At 34.6% G+C, this 23,884-nt stretch overlaps 1 pseudogene; it reads right to left on the bottom strand.

Moving 5' to 3' along the window:
• Positions 1-7,787: 7,787 nt before the first annotated feature.
• Positions 7,788-14,872, bottom strand: LOC142633829 (ABC transporter C family member 8-like; annotated as a pseudogene).
• Positions 14,873-23,884: the final 9,012 nt, after the last annotated feature.

Below are 23,884 nucleotides of genomic sequence, written 5' to 3'. Positions count from 1 at the left end.
CCTTTCTTTGCAATAATATTTTATCATTGTCAAGAGCTAGTGATGGGGCCGATGTTTTACAAGGAAATTTATAAAATTTTTATGATCTTCTTAGCGAATTCTATTTCTTAGCTGTTATGCATGTATATGACCTTAAGATACCTTCACTAAGTAATACAAGAATTCTGAGATTGGACGTAATTTACTTTGAATGATCACCAACCTTAGTGTATACTCATTTTATATATATATATATATATATATATATATATATATATATATATATATATATATATATATAATATTTATGTTTACTCACAATATTGTTGAATATATACTTTAAAACTTCATTTTCTTATTTCATATTTTATTTTTAAAAAATTGTATAACACTATAAGACAATAACATATTATAATATTTACTGTTAAAAGTATATTTTATTTTGTGCCATATGAAGATGTGATTTTTTTTTTTTTAGAAAAACATATGAAGATGTGATCCAAATATTCAAGCCAGCAGTTTACATTAGAATTAAGATTTGCAGTAACAAAAGAAAATTAATAGGATTTAGCCTTGAAAAACGTAATTATAGTGTCTAAAAAAAAAACAGAACGTAATTATGGTGCCTAAATCCTAATAGAAGTTTTGATATGTCAAATAAATGCTTAATATGAGAAATCTAAAGCAAACCCAACAAAGCTTAATTATATATGGTTTTTTTAAATTTATTTTGATTATATTAGCTGACATATAAAATATACAATTTTTTTATGACATGTAATCTTACTGAGGTAGAGCACTTCGTAACCACCCTTGGAGAGTAAACCACGGATTCATATTTTGAATTATTCAAAAAATGTTAATAATTTTTTTATGTATACCAAATACTAGAAAATATTTTTCAATTTATTTTCAAGTCCCCTACTAAACATAGAAAAAGGAAATAATTTTCTAAAAAACACTTTTTAAAAAATACCCAATTTTTAGAAAACTTTAACCTCGAAACAAGCAAAGTGTTACTAATTCCTTTTACCATTTGAATCTACGATCATCTAAATTACAAGGTGAAGTACTATTAGTTAAAGAGTCATTAATATTATAATGTCGGTAAATACAATGTTTCCATAATTAGAAACATCAAGAAGTGCCATTTAAGTTACAACTTACAAGGTTCTTAGCTCCATTAAGCAATTTTAATTTTATGAGGCTCACCTTTTCCTCCCAAAATGGACCTGGAATATGATAGTTGCATGTTCTAGTTGTCTATATACATATATATTGAGAAGCATATCTAATTGTATATTAAATTGTAAATACACGGGAATTTTCTTTTTCTTTTTTCTTTTTTTCTGAAAAGCTTATTTATATAGACGCACATATACAATATAAGAAATAGAAGTGTTGGGTAAATAAAATAGAGTCTAAACCTAAGAACTTATGGTCCGTTTGGATTGAGAAGGAGATACGAGAAGCAGAGTAAAGTAGAATTAGCTCAAAATTGGTCTATTTTCAATCAACTTTACTCTACTTTCCTCCACTTCTCCTCCTTCTCCTCTCAATCCAAATGGACTATTAAAGTTGTCGGGCACTTGAAAAATAAATTAATTATCATATGTAAATTTTAAAAAATTTATGATTTTTTATCCTTAAAAGACATTTGGGACCACCCTAAATATTTTTAGGCTCAACATAATTATAATTTAGACAAAATTTAGCAACAAACTTGGTTGTAAATTAAGACTACAACTCCACTCAATATTTTTTTTTATTGAGCGTGAATTTTGGCAAATCCACCATTGGATTAAATTTTCTTCTTAAATCATTCATACTTGCAAAATTTCAAAAACAATCAATTATCAATAGCTATGTCATCACTCAAATCTTTAAATTTCGAATTTTTATTTTTTGTTGTCTAAAATTATACATAAAAAATAAGTTTATAGATTAAATAATAAATAACCTTTGATTGACATAAAATGTGACATGTGTTTTAAGAACATAAAGAACATACAATTTAGCATTTAAATTTTCAAAATATGTAGCAATGTTAATTTGTTTAGTGAGAGTTGTAGCCTTAAGTTACAGCTTAGTTTGTAGTCAAACTTTTCTTTAAACTTTGATTTCTTTAACAATATATTAGGTTTTTACAAACAAAAAAAAAAGCCCGAGAAAATTTTTATGGAACTAAATTTTGAAAAAGATGTAATTTGCAACATTAAGAACGAGACTATCATGCAAAGATCTCAAAATAAGAAAATTCAAAAAGGAAATTGTAAGACTTCATGTGTATGTATGTGTTTTTTTTTTTTTTTTTTTATGGTCAAAATATGAAGTTCTATTTTTATTAAATTTTGTATAATTTAAGTCTCTTAATGACCATTCTGAAAAATATTCCTGGAGCTGCCACTGTTGCCAGGCCCTAACATTGACCTAAGAGCAGAGTTTAACATAGAGTAAATATATTTATTATTTGACATTCTAGATAACGAGATGACTAGAAATTCTTTAATTGTTCAACCCAACTGCTCTTTAGATTTTAGAATATATATACTGCTTTTCTATACATTCTCTCCAGTCTCCACACAATCATATGATTATATCAACAAAGATATTCATTTGAATAATTCTTACTAAAATTATTTAGAGTTTTTATTATGGAATATTCAATATATTCAAAATTCTTTTATGAAATTTTTTATCAGAGGAAGTATAAAAACTATAACATAAATATTATATATCAAAAAGATATTTAATTGAATAATCGGTTCTATGTAAAATATTCATATAAAATAGAGTTACAATAATAAATAATTAAGAAGATTGTATATTAAACAATGAGTTTTGCGTCTTTGTGTCTTTGAAAAGTGTGACGTATAATTTGATTTTAATTTTCAAAGAATAATGGGTAGGGAAAGGATGGCAGAAGATTAATTTTGAGTCTCTAAGTTTGCTTGGACTCTTATAATATTTATCCTTTGCTAGCTAAATGATACGCATTACTAATAAAACATGTATGTACTTTTGGTTTAAGACAAACGTGGCCATTTTCGTATAATTGGAATGGAAATGTGAGACAAAAATTTTATTGAATTTTACAGACTATGTGTACAATACGCGTAACTTATGCGTTCTTACTAACTAGACCACTTATATGAATATTATTAAATTATCTAAGAAATATCTAATTTTTCAAAGCAATCAAAAGTAAAATCCAAGAGAAGCAATGGATATTGGAGGAATTGGCTAGGGACAATCCAGGAGGGCATTTGGAGGAAATTAGGAGGGTGAAGGAGGAAATTAATACATTACTGTACCATGAGGAGATCCACTGGAGACAAAGATCTAGATCTATCTGGTTGCAGGCAGCAGATAAGAACACAAAGTTCTTCCACCAGAGAGCAAGCCAAAGACGCTGGAAGAATAACATTTCAGGAATATTTGATAAAGATGGTGTGTGGCAGGAGACTGATGGGGGTATAGCATTACCTGCTGAAAATTATTTTCAAGAGTTGTTCACTTCAGCAAGTCCCTCAGAAATGGATACGGTATTGAGTTTGGTGGATAGGGTGGTCACTCCAGAGATGAACCAAAGCCTCCTCCAACCTTATACAGCAAAGGAGGTCCAAAGAGCTCTCTTTCAGATGCATCCGTCAAAATCTCCAGGTCCCAATGGTATGTCCCATTTTTTCTTCCAAAAATTCTGGCATATTGTTGGAGTTGATGTCACAAATGATGTTCTATCTGTCCTCCATTCAGGTCATATGCTACATAAAATGAATTATACACATATTGTATTGATTCCAAAAATAATGAACCACTATATATGACTGATTTTCGGCCTATTAGCTTAGAAAATGTGGTAGCTAGAATTATATCAAAGGTTATTGCAAATAGGCTGAAGTTGATTTTGCCAAATGTAATATCTGATGCCCAAAGTGCTTTTGTACCAGATAGGCTGATTACTAACAATACCACAGTAGCTTATGAAGTGTTACACAGGATGCGAAATAAGAGGAGTGGAAAAAAGGGACAAATGACGGTGAAGCTAGACATCAATAAAGCATATGATAGTGTGGAATGAGATTTTCTTAAACAGGTGATACAGAAATTGGGCTTTGATGAGAAATGGGTCCAGTTGGCAATGGAGATGGTGAGGACGGCTTCGTACTCAATTTTGATAAATGGGGAGCCGAAAGGTTATATCCAACCATCAAGGGGTATTAAGCAAGGAGACCCCTTATCACCATACTTATTCTTACTTTGTGCTGAAGGTCTATCTGGAATGATAAGAAGAGCTGTGGTGAATAGAGAGCTACATGGGGTCTTATCTAGCCCTAATGGAGTGTGCATTTCCCATCTATTGTTTGCTGGTGATAGCCTACTATTTTGTGAAGCATCAACAGAGGAATGTTAGCGCCTAACGGACATTTTGGGCCTTTATGAAGCAGCATCCGGGCAAGCAATAAATAGGCAGAAAACATCTTTGTTCTTTAGCAGGAATACAAAAAAGGGGGTCAAACACACGATTCAGCGAATGTTGGGGGCAAGAATTATGACGGATTGTGAAAAATACCTTGGTCTTCCAAGGGCATGTGGAAAATCTGAGGTGACTACTTTTAAAGAAATGCAAGAGTGGATTACAAAGCGGGTCATGGGATAGAAGGAAAAATTTATCTCCAAGGCAGGTAGGGAAATTTTGATTAAAACTGTTGTACAAGCCATTCCCACATACACTATGAGCCTTTTCAAGCTTCCAAAATCCCTATGTGACTCTATCAACTCCACAATAGCTAGATATTGGTGGGGGCAAACAAAAAATGAGAGGAAGATACATTGGATAAATTAGAAGAAACTATATACAACAAAGAAGAATGGGGGAATGGGCTTTCAAGACATACAAGCGTTTAATTTAGCTATGTTGGCTAAATAGGCTTGGAGATTGTTATACCATACACACTCTTTGTTCTACCGGGTATATAAAGCAAGATACTTTCCTAAGTGTTCTTTCATGGAGGCTGAGTTGGGCCACAACCCATCCTATGTGTGGTGAAGCTTGTTGGCTGCAAGAGAGGTGATACACGAAGGCTCTAGGTGGAGAGTGGGGAATGGAGTCAATATTATGGTTGATTCAGACAAGTGGCTCTCCCAAAAACCTGTCTTTAAAGGGGATGTGCAACCAAGCTTAAGAGTTGCGAAACTTATTGACAAACATTCTTGGCAGTGGGATAGAAATAAAGTGGCTGGGATGTTTGCCACAAAAGCATGTGACGAAATAATGGCCATCCCACTCAGTAGAGATCGAAGGAGAGACACATTGATATGGAAAACAGGAAGCACGAGTTCTCTGTTAAGTCGGCCTATCAAGTTGCTATTCGACTGAAACAAGGGGTGGAGGCGGAACACTCACGAGCTGGGGAGGAAGGCAAGCTGTGGAAGATGATTTGGGAACTCAATGTGCCACCAAAGATCAGAAATTTTATGTGGCGGGTTGTGTCCAATATTCTGCCAACACGAGATAACTTGTATAGAAGAAGAGTGGCTGTGGAGAGCACCTGCGAGTTCTGCTGCCAACACCCTGAAACGGAAGCTCACTTGCTGTGGGAGTGCCCCTTTGCCCGCAATGTGTGGTCGTTGGCTGGAGGAAGAGTGCAGAAATGCAGCAACAATGCGAGAGATTTTTTCCAGCTCTTCAAGTTGATGCAAGAGAAACTGACACGGGAGGAGATGGAACAGTGGTGCACTACAACTTGGGCGATTTGGAACGCAAGGAACAAAGCCTACTTTCAAAATGTTTAGTCACAACCCAAAGTGATATATAATGGGGCCCTAGAGTTGCTTGCTACATACCAGACACTCTCGGCTACTCAAGAAACTAAGTTATAATTGTCTAGTCAGTTTTGCTACTATGGTCCTTCTGGTATACAAACACTGAGTCAATGTTTTTTTTTTTTTTTCAGTAGCTGCTTGTAATGTCTTATCTTTGGCCTGGTGACAAACGGCCATACATGTACCTGATTATAGTTTTCTTACATCAAATAAAATTCAATCTATTACCTCAAAAACAAAAAAAAACAAAAAATTCCCTCTCATTTCTGATTGCAATGATTCTTTTCCTATTAATCTCACTTGTTCACAATTCTTTACACTCTTTCCCATATCACAAATCTTTACACTCCATCTAATTGTAATGATTCTTTTGTTGACTAATCCTCCTTTTATGTGTGGCTTCTCACCCCAATGTCCTAAATCCCAATCCTATTTTATAAGACCACACCTTTAAATACACCACTCACAAAGCTTTAAAGGTTGCTCAATTTAGGATTAAAGTTTGTTTAGATAATAGGGAGAGGGGGTAAGATTCGAACTATAAATATGGGACACTCATCATTATCGTTTGAACACCACAGTGAGTTGGTACCTCCCCAAATACTAGCTAGGAGGAGGGTGTTGGTTCGAGCGGCAAGAATGACATATTTAGTGTGTAGTGTTTTTAATCACCTTTTTAAATCTTGCTCGAGCGAGAAATTAAGCCAGCTTGCGCTAGCCCATCAGATTTCATTCGTTGAACTAAAAGAGTGTCGAGAAAACACCGCTAGAAAGGAAAAAAGTTTAGAGAATAGTGCAGTTTACAGTAGAGCTTCATTGCCGTAGAGCCAAGCAGAAAATATGAGAGAGGAGCTTTTATTGCTTTGTAGAGCTTGAGTTCTTTTGGGGGACTGGAGAAGCAAGGTGTGGCTTTGTGAGTAAGCACTCCAGCCATTTATTTTTGGGCTAGCAGATTGAGATTGAATGATAGAGTTTCATTAGTACCCCCATGTCATTGCCAAGATCATTAAAAAAAAAAACTCATGCTAAGTGCTTGATAAAATGCCCCTTTTATTATTGCACTCCACATAGCATTTTTCCAATGAGATTCAAGAAGTTCTAGCTTTTTCAAGGAGGGAATTCGCGAAGGAAATCACTATTGAAAGATTCCAGAGGTTATGGACTAATGTGGTAGGAAGGCAAGCACTGTCATTTTATTCTATTTGAAGACATATTCTCTATTACTTCCTTAATCACTTACTCTTGCATCTGTGCATTTAACAATTCCTCAATCAAAGCATTAAAGATAGTGACAGAAAGTGGAAGCGGAAAACCAAAGCGAAATTCTCCAATGAAAAAACCACAATGGGACACTAGATAATCCCATAAAAAATCCACTAAATCTGAAACAATTACGATAATCAGCAACTTACAAAGCTTCTAGCACTCCTAAGGATAGTTTGTGATCTAAGTATGTGTATATATATAATGGACCAAATTAGGAATTGGCATATTGGAAGAAAATTGACTAATTCTGTGATTAAACTCGTCGTGCTTGAATCATGAATTGAGCTCACTGGTGTTAGGGAATGGGAGGAACATGTACAACTTATAGCATGATGACAATATTACACTAGAACAAGCCACTTCATGCTAGTGTTGTGCGTATCATGATGATAATGTATATCTTTAAGTGTTAACTGATTGACCATTAGCCACCATCGAGCCATACATATAGAGTGTGTTTCAATACCCGAGTTCTGATATGAGTAATACCCTTTCCATTGAGTAGAATAGTGGAGTTGCCTTTCCTCCTCTCTTTTTTTCCTTCAAATGTGTTTTTCAATGTTGATCAGAAGTGTCAAATCATTTTACCTTCCTTTGTATAGTTCATAGGCATAATGAACCTTCAATGGACAAGAAGAAAAATATTTCTGTAAAAGAGTATGTTGGTAGTAAGGTGAAACACACTTCAATACTCGCACACCTATAAACAAAAACGATGGTACCCAGATGGTAAAATATGGCATTGCATATTTTCCCATAGCCCATAGGCAAATCCACTTAGAAAATACAAGACAGCCCAGGATTCTACATGCTAATCAAATATTCCAATACTTTCAAAGAGTCCTATTTTGTGATGGCACCTTAGGATAACATGTATTACATGTAATCACCTTAGTGTGTTATAAAGTCACATAAAAATCTCTCATTTTCATGCTAAATGTGTGCTTTATTTATCATTATCTACATTATTATTGATATTTGTTGAAATCCTGGTAGGAGTTCCTCCTGCAGCTGGACCAATATTCAGCTACAAGCTTAGCAAAGGAGGAGTTAGTCTCAAGAAGCTTCGAAGGCTTATCATATTCTATAAGTTTCCCTGCAAGACCAAACCAACTCAGATTAGCATAAGCTGCCTCAAGATCAATACAACTTTGTGAACCAGTTTTGATGGAGACTCTTGGGCATTTTGGACTCAAAACTAGCTTTCACATATATCCCTAGGTACTTACAATTGATCTTATTGTAATTTTTTTTTCATTCAGTATATTTCCACTTATGATAAGCTTATTTTTCAATTTATTGACTTATCTACAGTTCTTTAAAACCTCACTCTTTCTAGATACAACTTAATTTACCTATCTTATTCTTTTAAGTAAAAAAAACCATTGAAAATTTGCTCATCCAACCACATTATTAGCTTTAATCCGTTACTGAATCACACAAAAACCCATAAATTGCCAAGAAAGCCCTTAAGCTAAGCAATTATTTTAGCATTTTATAAGATAGTTCTCAGATACAATTGCCATCATGTTTATACATAATCTAAAATTATGCTTCCCCTTGCATTTATTTAACCATTTTAACTGTTTCTCAAGAATCTTGTTTATATACATATTTATCTACATGGCCAAAAGAAAAAGGAAAGGGGAAAAATTGAATTGGATTCCATCTGTATGTATAAAAAGAAAGTTGGAAAGTAAAAAAACATACCATAAGAGAGGACCATGACCATATCACTATCAATAACAGTAGGAACTCTATGAGCTACTGTTATCACCGTGCATTCTGAGAATTCCTGCCTGATAATTCTTTGTAGAATGGCATCTGTTGCAGAATCAATGGAAGCAGTAGCTTCATCAAGAACTAGAATTTTATTCCTTTTAAGAAGGACTCTACCAAGGCAGAAGAGTTGGCGTTGCCTGGCACTCCAATTTTCTCCTTCATCACTCACTGTTGAATATACCAGAGTTAATGAATATTATTATCCATATTGCTTTAAAATCATTTTAGAGAAATTGGCATGTTTAATTCTTATAGTTAGTTATAAAAGGAATCCTAAACTGACCTGAAGAGTCTAGCAGATTGGGTAGGCTACTGATTGTTGCCTTAAGCTGACACTTCTCAAGAGCCTATAAATGAAAATGTTAGTTGGGTTGCTCCAAACTTGCAAAGAAAAGAAGACAAAACAAGTTGGGTTGCTACAAACTTGAAAAGAAAAGAAGACAAAACAATACAGAAGAATTTGTTCAAGATGAGAATCAGTAGGCTTACCTTCCATATTTTATCATCTGAGTAAAGACCTAGAGGATCCAAGTTTGTTCGCACACTACCCTTGAAAAGAGTTGGCTCTTGAGGGATGATGCTGAGTTTCATCCTTAAATCCTTCAAACCAATGGAGCATATGTCAAGCCCATCTACAAGAATTTTACCACCTGCAGGCTCTACCAAACGAAATAAAGCACTAATTAGTGTAGTTTTTCCACTTCCTGTTCTTCCCACAACTCCTACTTTAGTCCCTTCTTCGAAAGTGCAAGTGATTTCCTTGAGAACTAATGGAGCATTTGGACGATATCTTATCTGAAAACCGACCAAAGGAATGAATAGTTGCAGTCAATTTCATCAGTCACAAGTCAAAATGATGGAGGTAGCCGTGTGAAGAACATTAAGAAACTTATGTCTGACATGCTTCCTTACCTTCAAAGCTTGCAACTCTATCCTACCTATTGAAGGCCATGAAGATGGTGGCCTGTTGTCCTCCACAATAGCAGGAGGCTCTGATGGTATGTGCATGAATTGTTTGATCCGTTCAACTGAGATGAGGTAGTTTGATAAGTAGCAATACCATCGAGTGAAAAAAATTTGGGTCCCTGTTAGTTATAGAGCATAAGAAAGAGAGAGTCCCACAAGTCCTGCAAACCACCCAAGAAAGGAGGAACTATTGAGTTATAAAAATGGACAGTTCTAATGTAGTTATGAACCTGGAGCTATAAAACTTTTGGGAAGCAACACAAGAAGAAAAGCTGCAGTGAAGAGGGTCAAATTCTGAAGTACTTCTATCCTTAAAACTAACCACTCCATGGCTGCATTTGAATAGAAGAAAAGCCGAGCATCAGTATCAATGAGCTTTAGATAGTTCTCAAAAAACTTGTCCGCCATGTTAAAAGCTCTAATTGTGACTACTCCAAGTGAAGTCTCAGCTGCATAATTTATAACCGGTGCTTTTGTAGTTCCATTTATCCTTATTAGTTCCCTCGCAGAGGGTTGATAATACCCCTTTGAGCAAAAGCAAAAGGGAGAGCTTTGTCATTCCGTTATTGATGAAAGAGGTTAAAGAAATCAAGACTAAATATGAATCATTAGATCTACCTGAACATATTTTGCAGCTACCATAGCAAGAATGGCTACAATAAGAACTTCCCATGTGACAGAAGCCATAATCCCTATTGTAGTCAGAAGTTCAATAGTTGCTGCCTCTACAAATATAGTGGAAAAAGGTATGTCGAAATCCAAAATACTCAAATCTGATGAAGCCTGCACGAGAAACAAAAAGCTGAAAGTGCAAAATGAGAACTGGCTCTGAATAAATAATACCCTTTCAAGGATACAAAATACAGTATAGTTTTATTTTTTTTTTATGGTCGGGAAATAAATAATCTTACTCGGGTCAAAATCCGCCCAACAGGGGTTGAGTCGAAGAATAACATGGGAGCTTTAAAGACAGCATTGGTAAATCCGGTAAAAAAAGCTCTGGAAGCTTTTAATCCAAGATGGGCTGCAAAGAAAGACCTTAGGTAGACAAAGACAGCGCTGAGTGTTGAAATTGCAGTGTAGACTCCAATCAAAATGCCACTAGTGATATTAAGAATTTGAATCCCCAGAGCTAGCCAGTAAGTTGCAGCCACCTGAAGAGCAACAAAACCAGACTGAGTTACTATCTCGAAGAATCTTGAGACAATCCTTTTGAGACAATGATATAATCCCAGAATGGCTTCCATCCAACATCATTAATCTCTGTTTCTTCTTCTTCTGTTAGCTGTACTCCTGGTAGACCATTCACAGCAATCTCCCCCTCACTGTTTTCCTTAGTGAAGCTAGACCCTTGAGACATCTCTGGCTGAACCGTATCTAACTTCTGAGTTTCTTCTTGAGTTTCATCATTTGAAGGACCCAGTCCTGTTATTACATCTCTATGAGCATTCACAAGCTGTTCAAATGCTGTCCCAGCTGTCAAGAGCTCCTCATAGCTTCCTGATTGGGTAATTTGTCCATCCTTCATAACCTATAAAGTTAAGAAACAGAAAATTTTGACTTACAAGAAAAGTACATATATATGGGTAACAAATTTATGCATACAAAATTTAAAATTAAGCTGATTTATTAGAACTTAGTTTTTGGTAAATACTTACCAGAATTTTATCGACTTCTGAGAGAAACTCCACTTGATGAGTCACTAGAATGACAGTTTTCGTTTCAAGAGCAGCCATGACACAATCCTGCAAATTCAAATTTTTACTTGGTTAAGTGAACTACATCAAAGCTGAAAATTCTTTCTTGTTCCTAGATTTCACACGCATGAAGAAACTTAAAGCAAGTTTATTTTACATTAAATAAAATTGCAGCTGTGTGAGCATCTACTGCACTAAATGGATCATCAAGGAGATAGATATCGGCATCGTTATATACAGCTCGAGCTAGTTGAATCCTTTGTTTCTGTCCTCCACTCATGTTAAGCCCTCTCTGACCTATTTCTGTGAGATCACCATGGTTGAAATTATTGATGTCCTTGTCCAAAGCACATGCTTTTATGACCTTCTCATATTTAGTCTTGTCCATAGGCTTTCCATATAATATGTTATCGCGAATAGTCCCACCTTGGATCCAAGAAGTTTGAGAAACATAGGCAATGGATCCAAATGCATTAACCTGTTAGTGAGCAATAGAGACCAAAATCAGTGACAAAAAATTCAGTTGCAAAATTATAAGCAATCAGTCAGTTTTTTACTCACTGTTCCCGAAATTTTTGGTATCTCCCCTAGTACAGCATAGAGAAGTGATGATTTCCCAGCCCCAACTGGACCACAAACAGAAACTTTCTGCCCACATCTTATTTCCAAGTTCATATCTCTTAGAGTTGGAATCATTATTTCAGGATACCAACTGAAATTGCCTGATTGTATCTTTACACTCTTATCCGACTTCTGAAAGGGGATTCTAAATAATTCATCATTTTTCAGCTCATCATCAAGCAGAAAAGCATTGAGACGATTGAAAGATACCTTCACTTGGACCAAAGAAGAAAGAGCTTCTGGTTTCATTCTCACAGGATCTCCCATAGTCCTCAATGATGCAATAACTGTGAAGATGGTGCTAGCATTTAGAGGGGCACTTCCAAAAATAATACATCCCAAGAAGACCACTGAAGAAATGATGGTTGGAGACATCCAATACAACAATGTGCCATAAGCCTTTGCAAACTGAGTTTCAGCCAACCATTTGAACTCATTTTCACGGAGGGATTCAATCAAATTCTTAAATTTGTCTTCCCATGATTGCAACTTTATGATCTTCATACTGTTTAGGATCTCGGAAGTGGATCTCAAACTTTCATCTTGGGCAATCATAAACTGAGTTTGACACTTCTGTAGCATATTTGCGTAAGGCACGTTAAGGAGTCCACATATGAGAAGAGGAACTAGACCTATAAGTGCACCAAGACCCACAACCCATAAAAGAATGCCAATGGCTAGGAAAAGTTGCAGTACAAAGCTCCATGATGAATGGAACCACCATGGAAATTCACCCATTCTATACGCATCAACTGCAATATAATTCACTATCTCCCCAGTTGAGTGCCTTCTCCTTCCTAAACTAGAAAGCTTTAACTGCTTTTGGTAGACTGCCACCATTAAGGCTGATCTCATTCTCATTCCTGACCTCCTTGAATCAAAGAACCAGTGCCTTTGAGACAAAGACTCAACTAACTTGGTAACAACTAGACACCCCACAATAGAGAGACCTTCATCCAGGTTCCTCTCATTGCCCTTTGCATAATTTACAAAAGCATAGAGTATTAGAGGAGAAACTACTACAGCAATTGTCCTAAGAAATGCACAAATGCCAATGAATATATTCTCTTTCAGGTAAACTTTTGCAATGGCCCGAAGAACCAAGTTCCCAGTGTTGTTCGAGTTTGTTTCCCTTAAAAGAGAATCCCATGCATGAGCAAACTTTTTGTAGGCAAATTTGGCTTCATCTTCAGGAACTACGGGGGGGATGTCTTCAAGAGCCAATCGTTTTGAGTAGCCCAAGCTAAGTAAACTATTAATCCAAGAAAATGTCAATTTTCCAAGAAAACTAGCCTGGTCTAATTCTTTGTATTTTTTCAGCCTTTTTGGCTAATAGAGGTTCAGATAGATTGTTTTCTAGATTATGTTGAGAAACAAAGTGAATTAGGTTCCTAAGGGCACAGAGGAAAAGTAGAAAGTTAATGGACCAAGGTACTATGTCCAAAATTTCAATGCTATGTGTTCTTAGTAGAATTTGGACATTCAGAATTGAAATCAATACAAAAGAGAAGGCCCACCAAAAAGAGTTTAGAAGACTGATCCATTTGGACCATTGAGAAAGCAGGGAAACTGTAAAAGAGATCCAAACCATTCCTCTAACAAAGTAAACCAACCAGCTCATATGATAGAATTCGTCATTTTTGGCCATTAGATTCCATAAACCCACACTAAAATAACCAATGCTACAGAGAGCACAACACAGTGAAACTACCACCAAGACCCAATCTTTTCTACTACTTCTTGTAGAACATTTTCCTATGATAGCCATGATCAAAAATAGGTAGAAAGCACATAGGAAGAATAGGTTTACTCCATCTACAATTGTTCTTTGAAGGCAGTAAGAACCCAAATAAAGTTCTTCACAAATCCATGAGATGCCCCCTGCATATATATCGAAAGGGAAACCGTAAGAACAGCGAAGATTCATGCTAGAAACACAGGAAAGTTGAAAAAATCAAAACAAATAAAATAGTGATGCAAAAGTAAAAGATAATGAGTTTGCCAAGAACACATTAACTGCAATTCATTGATAACAAAGCAAGAGAGAACAAACAATTGAAGAAATAAAATTTTAAAGCAACAGAACAAACAACTGAAGAAAAAAATTTAAAAGAATATTCAAAATGGTAACTCATTTATTGCTTGAAAAATTATTGTACATGCCATAATAGGCAACCATTTTTTTTTTTTTACAAACGAGCATGTCCAGACCTCTTCATCTTTCTAATTATTCCCACGAGTGTATCTAATCCCCTTATCTCATATGCATCAGGTTATTACAAGAAAGTATCCCATAGGGTGGCCCTAAGATGTTAGTCTGATGTTTCGAATCCAAGATCTCATAGATATCATGACACCTTAGGAACTACTAGCGGTTGGCATCAATCTGTAATGTCTTACAGCGAACAACGTAAATTCTTTACTTAATTGTAGAAGAATAAAATCTATAACCCAACTTTTCCATCTTTTATAAAGAAAAAAAAACTTCTATAACCCAACTCACTGCAACACATGCTTACTTAATGGTTATTAAGGGTAAAGGAAAAAAAAAAATTCACACAGAGAAGGAAGACTGCATGTACCAAGTGAGCTCCCCAAGGAAATCATTGCTGGAACAACTTCTATGGTTCACTTGGCACCTCTAGTAGCGCACCAGCCTACTTATTATGTATGAAGTCAAGAATAAGAAGTGCCCCCACGTAGCTTCCTCGTAGCATATTCCCATCAAGTTAATGCTGTCAGAATCATCAAAGCTCAACCAGTCACTCGTCATCATTTTTTTTTTCATGTTTGGCACATTTATTTCTTTGTCTGATTGTGTGTCATTTCCTTTCATTAGTCATTCTAATAAAACGTGGAGGATGAGGTTATTCATGACCAGTTCAATACGTCTATAAGTTCAATAAATAAATTTAAAAACATATATATGAGTCCATATAAATCTCCAACTCTTCGTTTTCTTTTTCTGTTTGGGTAGGAAGAGAAATCTTTAACCAAATAATTGGAACTGTCTAAGGTACTTTAAGCCTTCTTATTGAACAAAAAACGTTTATGAAAATTTATTTAGTACTTCAAGCTTTTTTGGGTAGAAAGGGAAATCATTAAACAAACAATTAGAACTGTGAAAGGATTGAAGTCTTCTTATTGAACACAACCACATCTTTTGGAAATTATTTCAAAGACAACAAAGTTCCTTTTGACTATATTAGGGAATAAATTCAACACATTATTGCATTGACTAATAAAGCATAAACAAGGTTATCGTTTATAAAACAATTGAATTTAATACAACTTTCTTTGAATTTAATCGGAGAATCTAACGTATTGCACCTAAAAAATTTATACCTAAGTCTTAACTTAAATTCAATACTTGAAGAGCAATGTTTTATCCTCTTGCTTGAACCTTAAAATACTTTATAATATTTTCAATGAAAATATCTAGAGTTCTCACTTTCCCCAATATATATTTAAAAAAAATTATAAACAAGACTCAATACTATGTTTTTCATTTAATTTATCAATTGTGACTTGTGAGTTAATTTTTTTTATGAGAAAAAAGACTTTATTAACAACAAACTAGTTTACACAGAACAGACTCCTTAACCAAAGCAGCCTCTAAACAGGGAGGGCAGCAACCGACACCAAAGGACCCCCCAAAATTATAATTCAAAAGACCATTTTGCAAAACAATGAGCTGCACCGTTCTCAGCTCTAGAGACCCAACTGAACGAAACACCTTGAAAGCGAGAGATGATGACAACTATATTCTTTTTTCTTTTTCTTTTTTTTGGTAACCGAAAAATGAGTAAAGGGGGACGACCTCGTGTGGCTTCCCTACTTGAGCATGACCATAGTACCCACTCCCTGGCAAGATCTCATACTCCCAGTCCGTGAGAAACTCACTTATTATTCTTTAAACCGTTTGGAATAGAGATGAGATATAAGGAGCACTAACACCTAGCTAGTTGTTTGAGGCTCAAACTCAAGTCCTGAGACTTCATTTGTTATTGCAACTAGCTGATGTGCCCGCACGATGTGCAAATACATTATGATGCGCATAGACATCACTAAGAGCTTTCTAGGTTAATAAGAATCTCCTAGTGTTTCTATTGGTGATATACAGGATTTAAAACCCTCTCCCCTAACTATTGAATTATCAAGAAAAAGAAAAAGAAAAGAAAAAGATATGTATGACATCAAAGTATAATGCTCAATAAAATACCATAGAATTATTATGAAACCATCCCATTGGATAATAATACATCATTAGATACCAAAAAGATAATGTTGGGCACAAAAACAAATTAGGAGGAAGTATAGAACTAAACCAATTAGTGAGAAAAAGAACAACAAAATACCTATTTGAAGATGCCAGCAAGCTGATGTGTAGTAAGATAGTTAACTTATCATTTAGTATAACATACCTAATTTCATCCTTCTTCAAATCTTTATAAGAACAAAATTGTAGCTTATATGGCCTTGGAAATATTGCAATAGCTAATTTTGTACAGTTATAATCAATTGCAAATTTTTGTTAGAAAATATATAGAAATTGTACAATTCTACATAAATCAAGTATAGAAAGTTACAATTTGCGCATAGTAATGATTACTCTAATTAATATATTTTTAATCCATTGGAGTATGTTACGATATTTGAATTAAGATTAATAAAAAAGTAGCAATAGTATCACATAATAACAACTACTCACTCACATAGGAGAGCTCTTGAGCTAAGAACCATGACGTGTAAAGTGCATGTATCTTTCATTAGACATTTATCTTTTTGCAATCATCAAAGTGATTTTTTTTTTTTTTTTTTTTGTCGGAGCTTCAAGTGTTAATTCTTGTGGTGGCTAAAACTTCATAAAACTTAAATGAAAATCAAGCAAATAACAACATTTTTAGATGTTACCTTTGTGAAAGTCTCCCTTTTGGATGTATCAAATCAATCAAGAAAAATAATATATATGAATCAAGTTGTATATAACAATACTAAACATCAACTTAACAACTACACAAATTTGGAAAAAAGAAAAGGAAACAATAATTACGCTTTTTTTTTTTGTTGAGAAACACACACACACACACATATATATATAGGGGAAGGGGGATGAGATAAAGGAATACACTCGCACGCCAACACCAAGGTAGTTACGTTGATATCATTGAAGTTGCATGATGTTTCTTTCTCTACAGATTGTGAAAGACATTGAGGAATTCAGAAAATAAATTATCTGCCAAAAAAACAAAATTGGAAGATGTGGCACCATAATGTTAGGCACAAATAATTAGTAAAATGCATAATTTAATATTATACTTCCCCAAAAGGCCATACGAATCAAGTACATGTAATAAAGGAACATCTTGGTACCCGAAGGGAGAGAGAGAAGATAATTACCATGAGGGACCTTGGGCAGGTATGTGCAAGATGGGGAATATTGTTGATTACCAACCCATGTGAATGAACATGTGCTTCCATGGAAGATTCTTTTGCCCTTGGATCCAACACAAATTTCATGAGATGAAGATAATATTTCCTAGGAACGCAATAAGACAACATGTTATTTCAGCAAACTATACAACACATAATTATAATCTTATCAAATAGCAACATAAGCATAGCAAAAGCAAAATGCATATTGTAACAAACAAAAAGTAGGCGTGGTGTGTTCCTAAAAAATAAAGATGGTGTGGTATGTTTTGGGAATTGGAAAACTAAACAGATGAAAATTTAAAAACAAAGAAGCTGAAGAAACCATGGTTAATTAAAACCTTTGGAGAGTGTGGTTAATTCAGAAAGGAAAGAGTCATTAACTATCTATTACTTGAAGTTTAGTAAAATGAAGAGTCATTCAAAAAATGAAGAGTTTTTTTTTTATATAAATTTTTTTGAGAAGATGGTAAGAATTTACTTCTCCTTTTCAAAGAGTGTGCCACTTAGCAAAACCTTAAACCCTCACATGATGAGGTCTCTGCTTTTATATATATATATATATATTGATGATTCATTTGTTGACTAATCCCTATGCCTTTTTGTGTATTTGCCAATTCCAATCCTATTTTTATAAGACCACACCTTTAAATACTCCCACTTTGTTTGGTGGGGGAATCGAAAAGTAGAAAATAGAAAATAGGGAGGGGTTGAAAAAATAGGGAGATAGAAGAGATTTTAGTTTTCTCTCATGGTATTTAGTGGAAGGATGGTAAAGTAGAGAGATGAAAAACTCTTTCATTTGGTTGAGGAGAAAAGTAGGAAGATAGAAAATGCAATTTATATAAATTGATTCATATGTCCTTATTAAAAAAAATTATCCCAATTAGAAAAAAAAAAAGCAATCACACCAAGTTTATTAAAACAAAAATCTTGCCCAATTAAAAAAGAAAAGCAAAGACCTAGTCAATCTGATTCAATCTTGCCCAGTTAAAATAAAAAATAAAAATAAAAAAGTGAATGAACAAAAAATTTATAATTAAAAAAAAAAACCAATCATGGTCAATTATTATAGGTTAAATAAAATAAAATAAAATATTATACTAAAACCCTTCACAACTAAAACATTTTGTTGTATTACTAGATTTTCCCTCCTCTCCTCACTATCTAAAGAACACTTTAAACATCTTTCTCTCTCTCTCTCTTGTATGTGTGTTTATTTTTCAAATAAATAAATAACACTTTAATCTTCACTTGAGTAGACTTTAAACCCCATTTGGTTGGAGTGATTATTGGAGGGATGAAAAATAAAGGAGAAAAAAGAGGAGAGAAAAATGAGGTTTATGGTTGTTTGGTTGACAGTGGAAAATGGAAAGGATTTGGTGGGACCTAAGAGCAACCACATCACCGTCTTCTTCGTCGAATCAAAGCATAAACGAGTGTCGTGGGGTTCCACATCCGACAAAGTCAAGCAAATGATTCTGCTTTTCTTCGAGATCAACGCCCTGAGCAACAAAATCGACGATCAAACCTACTGATCAACCCCATTCAACCCACTAATCAAACCCACTAATCAACCCCACTGATCAACCCAAATGGAAGCTAGAGGAAGAGAGAGAGGAAGAAACCCGATCAAACAATGAGAAACCCAACCAAACCCGATCAAACAACAATCAACGGAAGCTAAAGAAAGAAAGATTTATGAGATGAGAGAAAGAGAGAGTTGTGAGCCTGAGAGAGTTGAGAGGAGAGAGAAATAAATACTAAAATAATAGATAGACGAGCCATAGTAATTATGTAAATATACACAATTACTGTAGCTAATGTGTATATTTACACATTTTTACATCCACTGATGTGAGTGTTTTTTGACTCAAAATGTGTAAAATAGTTACATTTTTCTATTTTAGAAGACTAAACACATGCTAATGTGGTTGCTCTTAGGTCCCACCAAATCCTTTCCATTTTCCACTGTCAACCAAACAACCACAAACCTCATTTTTCTCTCCTCCTGTTTCTCCTTTATTTTTCATCCCTCCAATAATCACTCCAACCAAATGAGGTTTAAAGTCTACCCAAGTGAGGATTAAAGTGTTCTTTATTTATTTATTTATTTGAAAAACAAACAGACACACACGAGAGAGAGAGAGAGAGAGAGAGAGAGAGAGATGTTTAAAGTGTTCTTTAGATAGTGAGGAGAGGAGGGAAAATCTAGTAATACAACAAAATATTTTAGTTGTGAAGGGTTTTAGTATAATATTTTATTTGACCTATAATAAGCTAACACCTCAACTCTTGTAAAAATGTGAGACATTAACAAATCATAGGTAGTAAGTTATTATTGATTCTAATTTGAACCTATCACTGAAATTACTTTTATTGCACCTAAAATTTAAGATTTGTTATGAAAGTGTTGTGAGAATGTTATGGATACAGGATATCTCTTTATTATTGTTGGTTAAATACATGTTTGTATCACATACAAAATATACGCAGCGGAAAAATTAACAGATTTAGTTCATTCGCAATTGTTAACATGTACTATGCAAATTTTAGAATTCAAGAACAAGAGAAAGCATACCTTGGTACAGTGAAATTCAAAACAAAGGATCAAAAGTACTCAGGAACACTTTTAATCTTCACTCCAATTCCACTTTACGTCCAAGAAGTGTGGTCTCTCAATCAGTTTTCAAAAGGAGAAATAAGAGTGTCTCATACTCACATACACACCATTTTTACAATGATGTCACACTTACTCAAAATTCTGTATGTTTCTCCCTTTGTATCTAACTAATTATCTAATTAGACTAACATTTTGGGCCTTTTTCAATTGGGTTTTAGTATGTGGCTTGGAGTGAGACCAAAAGGGACCAATAAGACACTAGCTCCAATGGGTCTTGGGCTTTTCTGTCAACTCTTGACAAGTTCAAAGTTACCATTAACTATATTTAATACCACTATATAAATATAGTTGCACTCTAGGTCTTATTTATAAGTTATATCCCAAGACTTTATTATACATACAACTCGTTCATAAAATATTCGTAGTAATACAAAGTCATGAATGTAGACTGCCACTTTGTAAATTACTACATCTTAATCCTTGAGTATTCAGTTTAATCCTCTATGTTATTCATCATATATTTATGAAATCTAATTTCATAAATATATACTTCAGTAACTTCTTACTAAAGTGGTTAAGCCTAACACTCTGAATAACTAAACTCATTAAACTTATCTTAAGGGAATATTTTATATCTCCGTTAAGAAACTATGAATTCCACCTTGAGAATATATGTTCCATCGACACTAAATGTGGCTGTCTAATATACTGAGATTTTGACCGATACTTTAGATCTCACTCTTGGTATATCAAAGCAACCTACACTTCATGATCAAATCCATTATTCTCTCAGGATTAAGAGTTCATGTAAATATAAGTCATGAGATTTATTATTCAATTAACAGTCGTTAGGAGAATAATAAATCTCACAGCGGTCCGATTTAATATGTCTTAACTCTTAAAATATACCAACGTATCAACTAGAAATCTCCACTTCCATGATCAAGACAAATTATCTTAGTTGATATGCTATAGTCTTCGTAAATAAAATGCCCAATTTTATCACCGACTACGAACTAAAATTCTAAATTTACAAAGAACTTGTGATTTATATCTTCTGTGACTTTTCACATAAATTATATACTATGCATTTCATGGACTATATGATAACGTCTAAATATTCACGTTACCATTATTTTAGATAATAATAAAATAACTTTATCAATCACAATATTAAGTCATACATAATGTCATACTTAATATCATACATAATATCAAACAATAGGATTTAAGGGTACTAATCCTAACAATTATAACCATAAAACAACTAAGTGGAGTTCAAGGTTAGAACAACATTCATGAATCATGAGACATTGATTTATTTTTTAAACACCTTCGCAAGGGAAAATCTTCTATGCAACATTATGAGATTCATGTCTCACTGGCACGTGGGGTTCCACATGCGTAGGAGATACTTGACACTGATTTCACTCTCGTATGTTCTTCAATATTCAAGCAAGAATCTCGCTTGAGTGAGAAATTAAGCCCACAAACCCATAAGAATAACTCGTTTTATAAAACAAAGAGTATCAAGAAAGTGTTGTTGAAGTGTGTGCTATTAGAGCCATTACAGTAGAGCTTGGTAGTTGTAGAGCCAAGCAAAAAATATGAGAGAGGAAGAGGCAAGGTGTAGCTTTGTGAAAAAGAAGTCCAACCATTGTTTTTGGGCAATGAGATTTGAATGATAGAGCTTCTTTAGTATCCCCATGTCATAGTCAAGAAGATCATTAAAAAAACTCATGCCAAGTGCTTGATAAAAAATACCCATTTTTATTATCACTCTAATTTCAATACTACATACTGTATTTGTGAGATTAAAACCAGGTAACATTTTTTCCAATCATGGACGTTCTTTGGATCTTCTAGAAGTTCTAGCTTTTGTGAGCAGGGAATTCACGGAATAAATCACCATTGAAAGATTGCAAAGATTCCGGTCACACAAAATTCATTAAATTAGAAACAATTACAATAGTCAATGACTCACAAAACTTCTAGCCTTCGAAGGACAGTTTGTAACTTTGTATATATGCGTATAATATTGGACCATATTAGGAATTGGCATATTGGAACATGAATTTCTGTTTCTTCATTCTAAATTAGGAATGGCAGCGAGTTAGGTTCGGGCTGGGTTTCTTTATGCCCAAACCCGACCCGCAGGTCTGTCCCAAAAACCTGAACCCGCCCCGTTTAATAAACGGGTTTTTTCTGCGCCCTAGACCTGCCCCGTCGGGCCCGACCCAGCCCATGCCAATCCGTGGCCCAATCCCAAAAAAAAATAAAAAAAGGTTGTCTGAAGCCCTAAACCTTCACAAACCTAGATCAGAAATCCCAAAAAAAAACCCCAAGATCATGTTCATCAATCTAGATCAGAAACCCAAAAAAAAAAAACCCCAAGACGCCAAGATCATGTTCATTAACCTAGATCAGAAACCTAAAAACAAAAACCCCAGGATCATATTCTTCAATCGAGCCAGAGTAGCAACTAAAAACCCAAAAACAAACACAAAAATTTCAGATTTTTTAATTTCCCTTTCAAAATCACAAACACAAACACAAATCCTAACACAAACACAGAAATCACAAACCTAAACCAGGTTCTCAAAAAAAAAAAAAAAACCCAAACCCTAACGATCCCAAAGGTCCCAAACCCTAATGAACCCAAACAGGAATGGCAAAAAAAAAAAAAGAGAGAAGAACATATTGTGTTATTGAAGGCATAGGGAGGAGGGAGAGTGGAAGCGATTGAGGGGGGCGACGGTGAGGCAGTGATGCCGTGAGTGTGGCTATGCGGGTTGGTGAGAGTAACAGCTTGAGGAGTTGAGGGCAGCGGCAGTGAGGATGTGGCTGTGTGGCTATGGTTGTGACCGTGAGCGTGGCTATGGCCGTGGGCGTGGGCGTGGCTGTGTGGCTATGGTTGGAGATTTGAGAGAGGGAGGGTAGCGGCTAGAGATAAGAAGGGGAGAATGAGATGAAAAATGAAATGAATGAGGGTTGTTTATAAATATATATAAACTATATATATAAGGGTTGTTAGGTCATTATATATGTAACCGGGTCGGGTTTGGGCCGAGTTTTGATGAAACTTAGGCCTGACCCGGACCCGCTTCAGGTTTTTTGTTTTAAACCCATATCCGACCCTATTTTTAATCGGGTTGGGTCAGGCCGAGTACCCACGAGTTAGGCTTGGATTGCCATCCTTATTCTAAATTAAGCTCACTAGTGTTAAGGAATGGAAGGAACAAATAAAACTTATTGCATGATGACAATATTATACTAGAACAAGCCATTTCATGCTAAGCAGCTAGTGCTGTACTTATCATGATGTTAATATATATCTTTATGTTAAGTGTTAACTAATTGACTATTACCTACCAAGTACCGTCGAGCCATACAGATTGAGTGGTACCTCTGTCTCTCTCCCATTGGAGAGAGTGCAAGTTCAATACCAGAGTTCTAATTTCCTTGTAACTATTTATAGCAGGACTATAACTAATACCCTTTCTATTGTGTAGATTAGTCAAGCTATTTTTCCTTTTTTTTTTTTAATGTGTTTTTCAATGTTGATCAAAAGTGTCAAATTATTTTACCTTCCTTTGTATAGTTAATAGGCATAATGAGCCTACAATGGACAAGAAGAAAAATATTTATGTATGAGAGTATGTTGGTAATAAGGTGAAACACACATTAGTAG

The sequence above is a fragment of the Castanea sativa genome, chromosome 5 (genome assembly GCF_040712315.1).
Source record: "Castanea sativa cultivar Marrone di Chiusa Pesio chromosome 5, ASM4071231v1".
Lineage (NCBI taxonomy): Eukaryota > Viridiplantae > Streptophyta > Magnoliopsida > Fagales > Fagaceae > Castanea > Castanea sativa.
The sequence above is the reverse complement of the archived record's forward strand: the minus strand, read 5'-3'. Positions and strand labels throughout refer to the sequence as shown.